Consider the following 17,582-nt stretch of genomic DNA (forward strand, 5'->3'; position numbering starts at 1 on the left):
TTACAGCAACCCAAGTAATTCGATTGTGGAGGACAGTCTTCAGTAGAAGTTTCTACGCAATCCATGGTAGAGGGTACAAAAGCTTCGGCCTGGCCGAATTTACGGCCGTATATACTTGTTTTATTTTAAAGAACCATCATCTTTGGATCCAAGAAAATGTTACTTTTAAGTGTATTGTATTATCTTAACATTCTTAATTGATTTTCTTTTATAAAAGACTTAGATTCTTTGAATGTAAGCCGTAAAATTTATGTGATTTTAAAATTTTAAATTGCCACTTACCATACAACGAAAGCCATTAACAATGTTTAATTTTCACCAGGATAATGCACGAACACACATATATATCTGCAATGAGAATTTCATAGAATTAAATTGAAGTATTACAGATAATTAATAGGGATTTGATTTTCTTTTAATTGATCGTATAATGCAAGAATGAAAATACATGAAATTCTGTTTATTCAACAGGATATTAAATTGTCATCAATTATTTTAAAAATAAACAAACAAAAAATGTGTAAAAAAATAATGTATAAATATTTTACTAAAATCAATTGTTAAAATACACATATTATTAAGGATACCCTACATACATTTTAATGAGCATTTCTCTCACTTAATGGAACTCAATACGATATTTTATTTTAGTGTTTGTATTAACTGCTTACAAGTAACGGTGAATATGTAGACCTTTTGGTCATCGTTTCGGTATTGAGTCCTTTTTAAATGAATATGCAGAAAACACCAAATCAGTAAGGCTTGAAACGGGTGGCTGACATGTAAAGCAACCTGCTTAAAGTTGTTATCCTTTCTAAATCGCTCGACTGACAGGTGACAGATTTATTCCAGTGACAGTTCATTTTATTGTTTAAAAGCTTACCAAAGCTTTTTGATCTATTCGATTCAGAAATAGGGTTATTCGTGGTGGAATTCTAGAATGGTAGTGTGTGATTGCTTTATTATATTTAGCTGGAATGTCACAAGCGGTTATCATTAAACCTCTCTAGCATTTAAATGGGCACAAAACTCTTGTGTATCGTAATATTATTCCTAATCGTTATACTGGCAGTGTTTCCATATTCGCTACATCTAACAGGTTGGCTGATAAGTCCCCGGTCTAACAAAGAAAAACACATTTTTTTTTGTCAAAATTCGTTTTTATTATTCAACATAATTCCCTTCAAGAGCGATACAACGATTATAACGATCTTCCAATTTTGTGATACCATTTTGATAGTACTCCTTCGATTTTGCCTCAAAATAGGCCTCAGTTTCGGCGATCACCTCTTCATTGCAGCCAAATGTTTTCCCTGTGAGCATCCTTTTGAGGTCTGAGAACAAGAAAAAGTCGCTGGGGGCCAGATCTGGAGAATACGGTGGATGGCGAAGCAATTCAAAGCCCAATTCATGAATTTTTGCCATCGTTCTCAATGACTTGGGGCACGGTGAGTTGTCTTAGTGGAACAACACTTTTTCTTATGCCGCGATTTCGACCTGCAAACGCTCCAATAACGCCATATAATAGTCAATGTTGATGGTTTTTCCCTACTCAAGATAATCGATAAAAATTGTCTATGCGCATCCCAAAAAACAGAGGCCATTACTTTGCCAGCAGACTTTTGAGTCTTTCCACTCTTCGGAGACGGTTCACCGGTTGCTGTCCACTCAGCCGACTGTCTATTGGACTCAGGAGTGTAGTGATGGAACAACGTTTCATCCATTGTCACATATCGACGGAAAAACTCGGGTGTATTACGAGTTAACAGCTGCAAACACCGCTCAGAATCATCAACACGTTGTTGTTTTTGGTCAAATGTGAGCTCGCGCGGCACCCATTTTGCACAGAGCTTCCGCATATCCCAATATTCATGAATGATATTACCAACACGTTCCTTTGATATCTTTAAGGCCTCTGCTATCTCGATCAACTTCATTTTACGGTCATTCAAAATTATTTTGTGGATTTTTTTGATGTTTTCATCGGTAACCACCTCTTGGGCGTCCACTGCGTTCACCGTCCTCCGTGCTCATTTCACCACGCTTGAATTTTGCATACCAATCAATTATTGTTGATTTCCCAGGGGCAGAGTCCGGAAACTCATTATCAAGCCAAGTTTTTGCTTCCACCGTATTTTTTCCCTTCAGAAAACAGTATTTTATGAAAACACGAAATTCCTTTTTTTCCATTTTTTTCACAATAACAAATGTTGCTTCACAAAAGACGCTCTATCTCACAAACTAATTGACTTACAGACTCACCTCACCACCTCAGTAATGCTGGTGACATTTCTGAGGGTTTCAAAGCTTCACTGCAATATGGAACGCCGTTCGGACTCGGCTATAAAAAGGATATCCCTTGTCTTTGAGCTTAACATGGAATCGGGCTCAGAGATAAGAGAGAAGTTCACCTATGTGGTATCACAATGGACTGAATAGTCTAAGTGAGCCTGATACATCGGGCTGCTACCTAACCTATATCTAAACCTAAAGTTGGTCGATCATCTCAATATGATGCCTCAACTGAAGCTACTTTCTTGTAGAATACGATGGTTTTGTTAGCCGTTTGAAAGCCATAATTCGTGCCAAAGTTATCCAACTCGAACAAATATAAAATTGTGGGCGACTTTGGTTGTCCACTTCTGGAAGGTTTCACTGTAACCTGTTCTGCAAAGATTCCTCATATAAACTGATAACCATCACTTTACATTGATCCTTCACATAAAACCTTCAATTGTCCTTTCCTCATTTTTGGTTCTTTTTCAATCAACCATGGATAGTACAAAGCAATTTTTTAATTGAAACATTGTCCAATGAGGTTAACACAGGAGTTTACTAGGAAGCATTGTTATACCATAGGATATACATAATAAGTACACAAGGGATTTGTTTTTCGTTTTTCGTTTTTGTGTGTCAGGTGTTGCAACACTCTAAGCATGAAATTTGGCCCCAAGCATCATTTTCTCTTCCTGTGCTGAGTGCTATCTATAGTTTACCTTAGGGAAAGTTTACTTTAGTTTTTGCTTTCTATTTTTACAAAAATTGCATCAATGTTGAGGATGTTAGGGAAAGTACTAAAAACGAATACTACACCAGGTAGCCATAATAATGCTTTTGGAAAACTATATTGTTCTTGGACTTTGACATTTTCTACTTCTTGATGAGATAGAAAAGTACTTGAAAGTAGATTTTAAAACTACAAAAATTAATTACCATAAAATGGAAAAAAAAAAATGTTTTAAAAAATGAATCTCAAAAAAAGTTTATATTAGAAACTACAAGATAAGGTATAAGAGAAATTTGTATACCATATCATATACTTAGGAAAGATGAGCTATTATATGAAATACATGGGGTCATATTGGGTAGTTGCAAAAGTCTTGACGTATTTTGTCAATATACGCAAAGAAAAAAAAACCAGGTATATACAGCCGCAAGTTTGGCCAGGCCGAATCTTATGTACCCTCCACCACTATGGATTGCATAGAAAGCTCTACTAAAAATCGAAAATTTTGTCAAAATTATATTTCTATGGAAAATTTCGTCAAACTCTTATTTCTATAGAAAATTTAGTCAAAATTTAATTTGTGTAGAAAATCTCAAAATTTTGTTTCTATAGAAAATTTTGTCAAAATTTTATTTCTATAGAAAATTTTGTCTAAATTTTAGTTGTGTAGAAAATTTTATCAATATTTTATTTCTATAGAAATTTTTGTCAACATTTTATTTCTATAGAAAATTTTGTCAAAATTTTATTTCCATAGAAAATTTTGTCAAAATTTTATTTCTATAGAAAATTTTGTCAAAATTTTATTTCTATAGAAAATTTTGTCAAAATTTTATTTCTATAGAAAATTTTGTCTAAATTTTATTTGTGTAGAAAATTTTATCAATATTTTATTTCTATAGAAATTTTTGTCAACATTTAATTTCTATAGAAAATTTTGTCAAAATTTTATTTCTATAGAAAATTCTGTCAATACTTCCTTTCTATGGACAATTTCGTTAACATTTTGGTAACATTTTATTCCTATAGAAAATTTTGTCAACATTTTATTTCTATAGAAAATTTGTCAAAATTCTATTTCTATAGAAAAATTTGTAAAAATTTTATTTCCATAGAAAATTTTGTCAAAATTTTATTTCTTTAGAAAATTTTGTCAAAATTTTATTTTTTAGAAAATTTCGTCAAAATTTTATTTCCTTAGAAAATTTTGTCAAAATTTTATTTTTTAGAAAATTTTGTCAAAATTTTATTTCTTTAGAAAATTTTGTCAAAATTTTATTTCTATAGAAAATTTTATCTAAATTTTATTTCTATAGAAATATTTGTCAAAATTTTATTTCTTTAGAAAACTTTGTCTAAATTTTATTTCTATAGAAAATTTAGTCAATATTTTATTTCTATAGAAATTATTGTCAACATTTTATTTCTATAGAAAATTATGTCAATATTTCATTTCTATGGACAATTTCGTCAACCAAAATGTTACCAAAATGGTAACATTTTATTTTTATTGAAAAGTTGGTCATTATTTTATTTCTATAGAAAATTTTGTCAAAATTTTATTTCTATAGAAAATTTGTCAAAATTGTATTTCTATAGAAAATTTTGTCAAAATTGTATTTCTATAGAAAATTTTGTCAAAATTTTATTTCTATTAAAAATTTTGTCAAAATTTTATTTCTATAGAAAATTACGTCAAAATTTTATTTCTATAGGAAATTTTGTCAAAATTCTATTTCTATAGAAAATTTTGTCAAAATTTTATTTCTATAGAACATTTTGTCAAAATTTTATCTATATAGAAAATTGTGTCAAAATTTTTTTTCTATTGAAAATTTTGTCAAAATTTTATTTCTTTAGAAAATTTTGTCAAAATTTTATTTCTTTAGAAAATTTGTAAAAATTTTATTTCTATTGAAAATTTTGTCAAATTTATATTTCTATAGAAAATTTTGTCAAAATTGTATTTTTATTGAAAAGGTGGTCAAAATTGTATTCCTATAGAAAATTGATGTACCTCTAATTTGAAGAAACCACTTAGAGAAGCTTTGAAACCCTCAGAAATGTCACCAGCATTACCGAGGTGGGATAATCCACCGCTGAAAAACTTTTTGGTGTTCGGTCGAAGCAGGAATCGAACCCAAGACCTTGTGTATGTAAGGCGGGCATGCTAACCATTACACCACGGTGGCTCCTAGTTATCAAATTTCAACCGGATCGAATTAAAGTTGATCCTCTAAGAGGATCCGCTAGCCAAATCTGGCGGTCGGTTTATATGGGGGTTATACGTAAAAGTAGTAACAACTACTTGTGCCAAGCTTTATGTCGGTAGCTTGTTTCGTTCGGAAGACGGACAGAGGGACATAATTTTTTTTGATTCAATGACGAAATTAATTTGTCCACTTAATTTTTTTAAATGAAATATCTTCAATCACAAAAATGATAGTATCGATCACAGTTTTAATTGGGCATAAAAACAAATATTTGACTAAAAAATTAATTGATTTGATTGCAGAATTTCAAGTAATTTTTTAAATGATTCAATTAAAAATTTAATTAATTTTTTTTAATTAAAAATGTAACTATTTTTAATTACATTCTTATCTGCCTTTGTGTTATTTGTTTGAATGAAAAATTGATTGTTTGAAATAAATTTTTATTTAAAGGTGAGTATTAAGTTCGCATTATCGCGCTAAAATTGCCATTTGTTCATGGTAACTTTTCTTTAGTAATTCATTTGAAAGAACATTAAATTTTTTCATTGTTGATTTGAATTATATCCCATTTAGTTTTCAATACAATTTGCCAAAAAAGCTTTAGTTTATTTTGATTTTAGCCTCTAAACTCTAACTTAATATAAGAACTGAAGCTGCAAAATATTGTGTACCGCCTAGGCAACTTAATTAATTCTCAATAAAGACTCACTGTAAAACCTAATCACCTCTTGTGTTCTCTTTGTCTATGAAACAAACAAATTTCTGTGACGAACCCCGCCCCGTGAGCAATACCCTAGCCCTGAGGGGAGAACCTGTCCGGACTTCCAATATGAGTGTTTTGAAATAAGTCTTTAGTGGTTTGGCACCATCTGGGGCCAAATCACCGTAGTCGAAATCGAGTACTTCGTCTTCGTAATGTAGTTTACGCGGATCACCGCAGTCGTTATCGAATTGTTTCTACTCGAAGTTGAGCACGATAGGTAGCATGCTATCGAAAACGAAGTATGTAGTGATTTTTGAGCAGAAAAAGGTAAACAAAAAGAAAAAAGTTGGTGAAAATGTAATTATTATTCCATTTTGGCAAAATACATTTAAGAAAATATAATATTACTTGCATTTAGGGAATCGGATCAAAGAAAGGAATGCTCAGTAGCCGCTTCAAAAAAACTTATTTTTTCAAGAACATATTTAAAAGCTTCTTTTGACATATGAAAACGTCTTTTAAATCTATGGATTTTAAAAACACAATTTACTCTTACTCTACTTCAGGCAATGCTAAAGGAGTGCTTTTGTCGCGAATATTTTTCCTTATAATTGCCACTTTGTACTCATCGTCTGAATCCGAAAACGAGCAAAAAAAAAACACTTGGATTCATAATATATTTTTACACATATATTTTAACACACAAAAACAATATAAATATCTCAGAAATAACATAATTTGATAACAAAACATTATTTTGAAATTCTACTCTCTTTCAATTTCTTATTACCATATGTTTACAGCAATGTAAAAAAAAGTAGTAGACAAAATAAATTACGATCGAATGCGGTGATCCAAAAATTTAATGCGATCGAAATGTTTCTCTATACGAAACAGAACTCGATGACGAATGCGGTGATTTGGCCCCTGATCGAGAGAAGTTGCGTCCCTATAAATTCCATAAAAATATATTCTAATATTATGGAAAGCATTCCATAGCCATGGTTTAGACATCATTTAAAGTCGCATAATCAACTTTTTCAATACAATTAAAATTTGTTAAGATATTTCTTTTGACAACATATTCAAAGAAATCAAGAAAAACATATTTTTTTTTAGCTTGAGTAAAGACCAATTCAAATTTTTATTTTATTTTAATAAAATTTTATTTATTTTGTAAAAACCTGAAACTTGCTTTCAACTCTAAAAAAATAAATGTAAAAAAATGCAATTAACTTTCCAATTTTTAAATGTAACGAACATTGTGTGTTAACTGTTCGTCACGTCATATTTGTTTAATTTCTCAGTTGTAAAGCAGACTATATCGTTATCCTTAAATGTTTGCATTGTGTCATTAAATTGTCATCATAAACAAATTTTTGCCATATTTATTTTTAACATTCTCTTCTTCTTTTGTAAAACAAAAATGAAAGCGTGTTCTTTTTAATTGTGTCATATTTTGACATATATGTGTCCAATAAATAAACCGCATTGCAGTTTATACTATAGCAAGGCAGAGGAAAAGAATCAAACGACGCCGTATACAAACTCATTACTTTCATCAACAAATTTAATAACGACATTTTCAACACCGAGTTTTTTTATGCTGCCGAGTTAAGTTTTTTATGTTGCCATTAATGAAAATATTTTTCCCCCAGTAATGATTCATAAAATATTTTCTGTAGATTTTATAAAACCAACATAGCATGAACATGAACCAAGGCATGGGTTGAGGAAGTTTGTTTTAGTTTCTGGGGATTTAATTGAAAAGTTAAGCGCATTAAATGTTAACCTAAAGTCAAACCTATATGACATATTGCAATGGGAAATCTCATATATTTTACATCGTTGTGAGATGGGTTTTTGTAAATTGGGACTTGGTGAATGTAACGTCAAGAAGGAAATCGAAATGAAATAGTCCACTCAATAAACTTTGGCATATATACATGCTACAATAAATGACGAATTTCCTAATATTCGGTTCTACGATCTGGGATATAAAGAAATAGTTACCGACTTGTCCTTGCTTCCTATTTTCATTAATAATTTTTTGAGTCGATTTAGCGATATCTGTCCGCCCCTCCACGGTTGAAATATCCCTAAATTCCGAACGAAGTAAGTTATCGTAACCTAAGACAAGTATTTGCTACAAATATAGGTCGGATGACTCTAGTGTTTCCAGACGCTTGGGAAAAGGACGTTTTCGTACCCAAAAACACTCAATTTAAAAATATAAAATAAACAAGTATATACGGACGTAAGATCGGCCAGTCCAAATCTTATGTACCCTCCACCATGAATTGCGTAGAAACTTCTACTAAAGACGGTCATCCACAATGAAATTACTTGAGTTGCCGCCAATGGCAAGGAATCTTAAAAAATCTTAACACCATCTTCCAAATTGTAAGTTACTCTATGCGGGAAATATAGTAGAAAAAAGAAAGGTCGATTAAATACGTATATATTTAGTTCTTGACGGGTACATATAGGGAAGAAATAATTTCGAACCGATATGATCTTTTGTGCTCTAATTATAGAGCCGGAATTGAAATATCGAGGACGCTATATATGAGGGCCATATACAATTATGAACACGAGTCTACCAAAAATGGCAGATTTTTTTACTAATTGGTAGACGGACGAAACAACACGTACACTGATGTGGCAGCCGCTGGCCAATGGATGGGGTCCATCGGGCGATACGCAGTGGAATAACATACAGACATGTCAGAACGCTGCCCTTAGAATCGCAACAGGATGTCTCCGCAGTACACCCCTGGATCACCTTTATGCGGAGACCAAGATCATCCCAGTGCGTCGACACAACTACATGTTGTCAAAGCAGTACCTCTTGGGTTGCCATCGAAGTAGTCATTCGAATCACCATCTTGTGGATAGACAACCTCCACCCAGGAATGTAAGGGTTGATCTTCACCTTCTAGAGCCAGAGATACAGCGTTACAAAAGAGAGCCTCTAGATCAGGCAGCATACCAGACAGGTCTGAACAGGATTCATGAGGATACTGTAGCTGAAGCGGTGAGAAGCTACAAGGTTAATCCTGTTCTCGGAGTCCGACCGCCGCCCATTGCACCGAAGGAGAGAGACCTCCCACGGCAGACAAGGGTAGTTTTGGCCCAACTAAGATCAGGCAAGTGCAGCCGCCTCAATTCATAATTATCAGTGATTGATAGCAGCGTAGCTGACATGTGTCCCATATGTAATCAAGGGCCACATGACACTCGTCACCTTTTGACTTGCCCAGCTAAGCCTACCCGTTTCACTACCAGATCACTCAGGACACACCCCATCCTTGTCGCAGAGTTCCTTGATCTGGCTACCAGCTGAACTACACAATCATAGAACAAAATGGATGAAACTACATTAAAAACTGTTAGAACAACAACTAATTGGTAGATTGGTAGAATTCTTGATATTTTGGGAAGATTTTTCAAAATAATCCTCTCCAACTATGAAATGCCTCATAAATTTTCTATAGAAATAACATTTTGACAAAATTTTCTACAGAAATAAAATTCTGAGAAAATTTTCTATAGGGAAAAAAATTTTGACAAAATTTTCTATAAAAATGAATTTTTAACAAAGTTTTGTATAGAAATTATATTTTGACAAAATTTCCTAAATACATAAAATGTTGACAAAATTTTCTTTAGAAATAAAATTTTTACAAAATTTTCTATAGAGATATAAAATTTTGACAAAACTTTCTATGGCAATAAAATTTTAGTAGATTATTTTTTGTTCGAGTGGCAATCGTGATTTTTGTGTGATTGGGGGATCGGTTTATTTGGGGGCTATATATAATATAGATCGATAAAGACCAATTTTGGCATGGTTGTTATCGGTCATACACTAGCTAAATGGTTTTTATGGGGGGTTTATATGGGGGCTATATCCCAGCAAAAAATGGAGCACTATTTCAGCAGCATTGTAAGGGAGAGAGGCAGTACCAACTGCTTACAAAACAACCGAATCAGCACTGATTTTTGTGGGCGCTGTCCCGATTTATAGTATATTCAACATAGCGCTGATATAATTGCTCATTTCAATAAAAATATTGCTCAAAAGTGAACAATGTTATTATTGGTATGAAGGAAAACAGCACCACCTTTCGCGCATCTATACTGTATGAATTGGTTGCAATAACGTAAACGAATGATCATAAACTAGTTTGATTACTCGTTTACGTTATTGCCGCCGATACATGCAGTGTGGATGCACTGCCTACTTTATTGTATACCAAGAAGCGCAACTAAATTTTACTGCTGAAATATTTTTTGCTGGGATATAATTATGAACCGATATAGATTGCATGGTTGTTAGAGACCATATACCAACACCATGTACCAAATTCCAGCCGGATCGGATGAAATTTGCTTCTCTTTGAGGCTCCGCAAGCCAAATCCGGGGATCGGTTCATATGGGGGCTATATATAATTATGGACCCATGTGGACCAATTTTTGCATGGTTGTTAGAGACCATATACCAACACTATGTACCAAATTTCTGCCGGATCGGATGAAATATGATTCTCTTAGAGGCTCCGCAAGCCAACTCTGGGGATCGGTTTATATGGGGGCTATATATAATTATGAACCGATGTGGACCAATTTTTGCGTAGTTGTTAGAGACAATATACTACCACCATGTACCAAATTGCAGCGGGATCGGATGAAATTTGCTTCTCGTAGAGGCTCCGCAAACCAAATCTGGGGGCCCTTTTATATGGGGGCTATACGTAAAAGTGAACCGATATGGCCCAGTTGTAATACCATCCGACCTACATCAGTTTCAAGTCGATAGCTTTTTCCGTTCGGAAGTTAGCGTGATTTCAACAGACGGACGGGCATGCTTAGATCGACTCAGAATTTCACCACGACCCAGAATATATATATATACTTTATGGGGATCTTGGAGTAATATTTCGATATGTTACAAACGGAATGACAAAGTTAATATACCCCCTATAATATGGTGGAGGGTATAAAAAAATATAAACATACATAATACTTCCAGATTTACAATTTGAGGACAATTGTAGTGTCGAGATACCCAAGAAACGTGACAGGGCTATGTCAAAAACGAGAGCAATACACACCATATTCGGCACACATACACATTTTCGGATTTCAAATTTCAGTCATATTGGATAAAAACTACGGATTCTATAAGCCCAAGAAATAAAATCGGGAGATCGGTATATATGAGGGGTATACCAAAACATGGCCGATACCCACCATTTTCAGCACACCTCTTTACGGTCCTGGAATATCTCTAGATTTCAAATTTCAGGCAAATTGGATAAAGACGATGGATTCTAGAAGCCCAAGAAGTAAAATCGGGAGATCGGTCTATATGAGGGCTATATCAAAACATGGACCGATATTCACAATTTTCAGCACATCTCTTTATGGTCCTACAATAAAAAAAAATACGGATTCTGTAAGCCCAAGAAGTAAAATTGGGAGATCGGTCTATATGAGGGCTATACCAAAACATGGACCGATACTCACCATTTTCAGCACACCACTTTATGGTCCTAGATTACTTCTAGATTTCCAATTTAGGCAAATTGGATAAAACTACGGTTTCTATAAGCCCAAGACCCAAAATCGGGGGATCGGTTTATGTGGGAGCTATTTCAAAACCTGGACCGATATAGATATAGCCCATCTTCGAACTTGACCTGCGTGCAGACCAGGGTTGGCCTGTCACAAACTGTGACTTTTGCGACATACATTTGCGACGGTATAATACGTATGTCGCAAAAGTCGTAAACCTACTGTAGAAAACCAAATTTTGAATAGAAGAAATCCTGAACATTTTTTAATTTAGTTTGACAGCATTCGCTGTGAGTTTCTGCAGAAATTTGTGAAAGTTTTCCCATGGTCAAACCTATTTTCTTAGGTGGTATCGAAATTCCCATTGGTAAGTGTGCAAAATACCTTGGGGTTATATTAGACAGGAGACTGAACTTGAAAGCTAAGAAAGGACGAGAAAATCCACGGTTACCCTGTACTCGTGCAAAAGGCAATAGGGAAAATGCGGGGACTAAAACCGAAAATTGTGAATATTCCTAAGAATTGAAACTTCTTCGCACATACCATCGTCTTGAATATCATCGCATTCGCTGCCTAGCTGACGCGACTAAAGTATTTTCAGTTTGCGACTTTTTTTACTTTTTCTACATTTACGACGCGTATGTGACGTTTACGACGTTTACAACTTTACGACAGTCGCAAACCTAAAAAAGTTTGATACAGACCATCTCTGGTGCAGACAAAAGACGATTCTGTGCCAAATTTCAGGACGATAGCTCCTTTTTTGAAGACCATAGCGTGATTACAACAGGCAGACAGACGGACATGCTTATATCGTCTTAGAATTTCTCCCTGATCGAGAATATATATACTTAATATAGTCAGTCGGAAATCGATATTTCGATGTGTTACGAGCGGAATGACAAACTTATTATACACTGAAAAAAATATTGTCGTGAGGTCAAAAATGTCATGTGTTTAAAATACGAATGCAAATTTTACTTAGCATAGAATACACATTTCTCTAATATAAAGTTGTTTTCCTTGTCCAAAAGTCAATAAACTTTTCAATGAAATCATATTGTCCTTATAATAAGGTGATTTCACTTAAAAATGGGTATTATAACATGAAATAAAAAATGTTTTGGCTAAGGTCAACTTGACTTTAATAATTCAGAAAAATTATTTAAATTTAATGAAATTGTCTTTAAATTTGTTGTCGTTTTGCATCTTGACTACAAAACAAAAAATCGTTCAAATATAGGACATATAGGTATCACAATGGATTGAATAGTCTAAGTGAGCCTGATACATCAGGCTGCCACCCAACCTAACCTAACCTAGGACATGTTTTATGTCAACACTTTATTTTAAAGACGTTTTTTACTTGAAACATAGCATAATTTCTACTGGAAGTCGAGTCTTAATTTAGAAAATAAGGTTGTTGTTAACTCGTTTTAAAGGACTTTGATAGTATGAAGAAAAAAATCTGAAAAAGCGAAAAATTAAAATTTGCTTCCTAGAAGCAAGTACACAAAACCCAAACTTAAAATAGAATTGTATCTTAAAAGTATCCTTACTTGTATTCTCCGCTTCTTTGGCTCGGAATCAATACTAAAATTTTTAAAGTAAAGAGATCAGAGATACAACGGATATTCTTGTTTCTATGGACCACAGAGGAGCTGAGAAGGACATATTAGATTTGGTGACCATGCACAGCGTTAAATGGGCGATTGACAGCTTCGGCCCATATAAATCTCCAGGCTTGGACGGGGTATACCCATGTATGCTTCAGGAGTCTTTCGATCTCTTGGGTGAATCCTATGTGGAGTTGATGAGGGCCTCATTGCGTCTTGGATATATACCAAAGCCTTGGCGGAAGGTTAAGGTAATCTTCATTCCTAAAGCGGGGAAGATATCACATGGAACGGCGAAGGATTTTAAACCAATAAGCTTATCATTCTTCTTGCTAAAGACGATGGAGAGGATACTGGATGATCATATAAGGAACCAGTTAGACAGGAAACTATCAATCTGTCACCATGCCTATATTAAGGGCAGATCTGTAGAATCTGCCCTGCACTCAGTGGTACATCACATAGAGAGATCCATGACATATGGCTACTATACATTGGCGGCGTTTCTGAACATTGAAGGTGCTTTTAATTATACGAAAATTGATACATTGGTACATGCATTAGAGAGGAATGGTGTTGGGAAATTCGTCATAAACTGGATCGAGTTGATGTTGCTAAGCAGGGACATGGTGATCGAGCTAGCGAGCTCCAAAAGGAGGGCTAGGACCACTTGAGGATTGCCACAGGGAGGGGTTATATCACCTTTGCTGTGGCTATTGGTGGTGAACGAGGTATTGTTTGGGCTGACAAGTAAGAGTATCAAGGTAGTGGCATACGCGGATGACATTGTGATAATGGTATCGGGAAAGTTCCTCGATTCTATTTCGGATGTGCTGAGCGAGACTTTGCAGTATCTCTCGGAGTGGAATCTAGGATGCGGTTTAGGGGTGAACCCTGGTAAGACGGAGTTGGTACTAATCACCAGGAGGAGAAAGGTTATCGGGTACAAGGCTCCTGAATTCTAGGGCATAAAGTTGACGCCCTCGAAATCAGAGAGGAGTTATTTTGGACTCCAGGCTGAACTGGATGGAGAATACTGCCGATCGCATTAAGAGGGCCTATGCGGCACTATACTCGTGTCAAAAATTGGTCGGGCAGAGATGGGGAATGAGGCCTTCTCTTTTTGGCTGGCTTTATATCGCGGTTGTAAGACCTGTGGCCACATATGGCTGTCATGTTTGGTGGACAATCGTGAGACACCAAAATCATATATCGAGAATAAAAAAGGTAAATAGGACTGTACTCATCTATATGACAGGTGCCATGAGGACCACAGCCATTGCCGCTCTGGAGGTACTGATGGGATTTATCCCAATCGATTTACACGTAAGGAAGACGGCTGAACTGACACTTCTGAGACTTAGGAGCTTGAACACGCTGGAGAGGACAGCCTGCAGGCATACTGAAATTCTGGCCGGGCAGTATAGAGAGACGGACCATATGGCCACGGAGCATGTTTATCATCACAAACCGACATACATTATACCAAGTATGGAGGAGTGGGAAGACAGGAGGATATCCTTCGGAACCCTGAACATGTATACGGACTGATCAAAGATGGAGGAAGGAACGGACAGCGGAATCTATTGTAGTGAACTAGGAATAAGGGAGTCTTACACGCTGGATAGTGATTGCAGTATTTTTCAGGCTGAGATTTCTGCGATCACAAAAGCTGCTGAGTCGCTGTTGATGAGGCCGTTATTCAGAAGCGATATCAGCTTCTTCATCGACAGTCAGGCAGCTATAAAGGTATTGTGCAGTGCTGACATAAGGTCTAGGGTAGTCAGCCGCTGTCGTCGAGAACTCAAGGTTCTCACTGAACAGCATAATATAACTCTGTGCTGGGTACCTGGGCACTATGGGATAATAGGAAATGAGAAAGCGGATGTGCTGGCTAAGAAGGGTGCTCGTGGAACGAACAACGTCCTAGCGGACGTTTTTCCTCCACTATCTTCTTATCATTACAGGATAGAAGTTAAATATGATGAGCAATGGCGAAGACGCTGGGTCTCTTCGGATGGTTGCGACCAAACCAAGTTGATATGGGACGAAAAGAAACGTAGGAACTGTGGAATTTTGTTGTAGATGAACAGAGAGCAATTGCGGCCATTGATTGGTATCATAACAGGACATAACACACTTGGGAAACACATGGTAAGAATAGGACTTAAAGATGATTATATCTGTAGATGGTGCCTGGCCTCGGAAGTTACGGAGGACTCGTACCACTTCCTGTGTCAGGGCCCAGTTTCATCCTTTAGAAGAAACAAGATACTGGACTCCTTTTTCTTTCAGGCTCTCACTGATCGGGAGTGCGGGAGTGCAGCTTAAGGAACATACTTGTATTCATCAGGGCCTCTGGTTGGTTATTCTGAGATTTCTTTCAAAGAGAACGAGCAGGTGGAAGTTTCTGGGACAAAGCGGACCGCATCGGAAGGAGAAAGATTGAAAAATCACATCGAGGGAACACAATGGACCTATACCGGTATAAGTGGGCATCAATTCAAGAAAATTGATGTCACCCTCTACAACCAAACCTAACCTAAGTAAAGACAAAATCTTTGGAACCGGGCATGCTTTGTTTTTTTAGAGTACCCCCGTTACCATTCTATGGTGGTGGGTATAATTACTATTACCAATACTGCTGAATTCATTTACTCGTATATACTCAGAAAATCTATTGATTTTATGATAATCCATTTATAACTAGATCTTATTCAAAAGTTTTCACTTTTTTCTTAAATTTCACTTTTAATATTAAATTAAAGGCGAAAGAAGAAATACATTAAGCAAACTCTTTCATAAGATAATGTAGGTAAGGAGAAAAGTACGAAAAGTCCTTGCCATCCATGAAAGAAACTCAATTTTCGAAAAGAAAAGAGTGGAACAAGAGAAAAAAAATAAAAATCACACACTCTCACACATATACACAGAAACAAATAAAAACTTTTAATTTACATATCCTTCATCTTCAGGATGCTGAGGTATTCCATTTGTGTTCGTATGCTCTTACCTGAGTAAACAGACATATTCCCATGTAGCACAAGCTATAGCAAAACTACATATGCTATAAAATATATTGCCCTCGTTGCGAGTTGGCATATATCAACGACTACTTGATATGCATCAAAAATACATTTCAAAGATTCTTCGCTATGTAGCCTCTCTTATTTTTTGTAAATCTCCCCAATGTCGGCAAATTGCTTTTTTCTTTTTAACTTTCGTTTTTTTTTTTTGTTTTTTGAAGTATTTGACTCAATTTTGGATATTATGCAAACGATTCAAAAAATTTCCATATGCATTTGGATGGGTTGAATGGTTAAATAAATATGGGAAGTTCCCAAATACACGGATGGTTATGACGAAGACTAAAATACAAAATACATTTTCAAATAACATAAAAATATTGGATGGTTTATGTGCATACCATACGAAAGGAAGTGGAATATTTTAAGGTTTTATTGTCAGCTGAAGAATCAGTTTGGTTTTAATGTTTATATTCATATAACTTTAACTCTTGATTATCCATTGTAACGCTAAAGACAACCATTAAATTTGCATACAAAATTGCTAAGTATAAGGCTTAGATTGGAGATTGTTTTTTTTGTATACCCTTCACCACTACTGTGGTACAGGGTATAATAAGTTTGTGCATTTGTACACTCTTAGAAAAATATGTTTTTCATATGTTCCGATATAAACCAAATGTGTTTCGGGCACAATTTTAAAACACAATATATTTAAGTGCAAACATGTAATGTTCCTAAACTAACACTAAATGTTTGGGACATCTATGTTAATATGTTAGAATATATTATGTTTGGGGCATGAATGTTTCATAAAAATCATATGTGTGAATACAAACATATATAAATTTACAAATTTCAACTAAACATACATATGTTGTGATATTTTATTCAAAGCGACAGAGAGAGTATAGAGAGAAATAGAGATGGAAACCGGGAGAGTTGACGAAAGATATCAATATAACACAGCAAAAGAGTCAAAAGAGAACAATTTCTGCGAAACCGCTTGTATGTTGTTTCGGAAAACTGTTTTATGATAAGGCCAAAAATTTGATATGTTTAAGTCTAAATATTATTTAATTTGAATAAAGAGAATATACATTCTGAACCAAGAGAATAGACATTTGAAAAACAAACAGCTTATGTTTTCGCCTTGAGAGCAGCATTTTATGTATGTGTGGACATGTGTTTTGTTTATCATTTTGGCATTATTTTTTTCTTGGTTCGTTAAAAGAAATCAGGGGTCTTCATAAAAATAACGAAAGGGCACTATACTCTTTTTAGAGTTGGGACGGTAAAATGAAATAAGGAGGAAATAGTGAAAAATTACACAGTAAAATGTAAAAAAACAAAGTTTACTTTCTCTTTATTAAAAAGTAGTCCACGAGGAGTTGACGGACACCATCAAATATAAAAGCGGGCATTAAGTTCGA

General features: G+C 34.8%; 1 protein-coding gene across 1 annotated transcript in view; it reads right to left on the reverse strand.

The window, feature by feature from the left end:
• Nucleotides 1-17,582, reverse strand: part of Octbeta2R (Octopamine beta2 receptor) — a 673,234-nt gene that overhangs the window by 280,928 nt on the left and 374,724 nt on the right. The window contains exon 4 of the mRNA XM_075292797.1: nucleotides 283-348. The gene's annotated coding sequence lies outside the window, so the exon portion shown is untranslated. The remainder of the gene's footprint in view (nucleotides 1-282; nucleotides 349-17,582) is intronic.

This window comes from Haematobia irritans, chromosome 1 (genome assembly GCF_050003625.1).
Source record: "Haematobia irritans isolate KBUSLIRL chromosome 1, ASM5000362v1, whole genome shotgun sequence".
Classification (NCBI taxonomy): Eukaryota; Metazoa; Arthropoda; class Insecta; order Diptera; family Muscidae; genus Haematobia; species Haematobia irritans.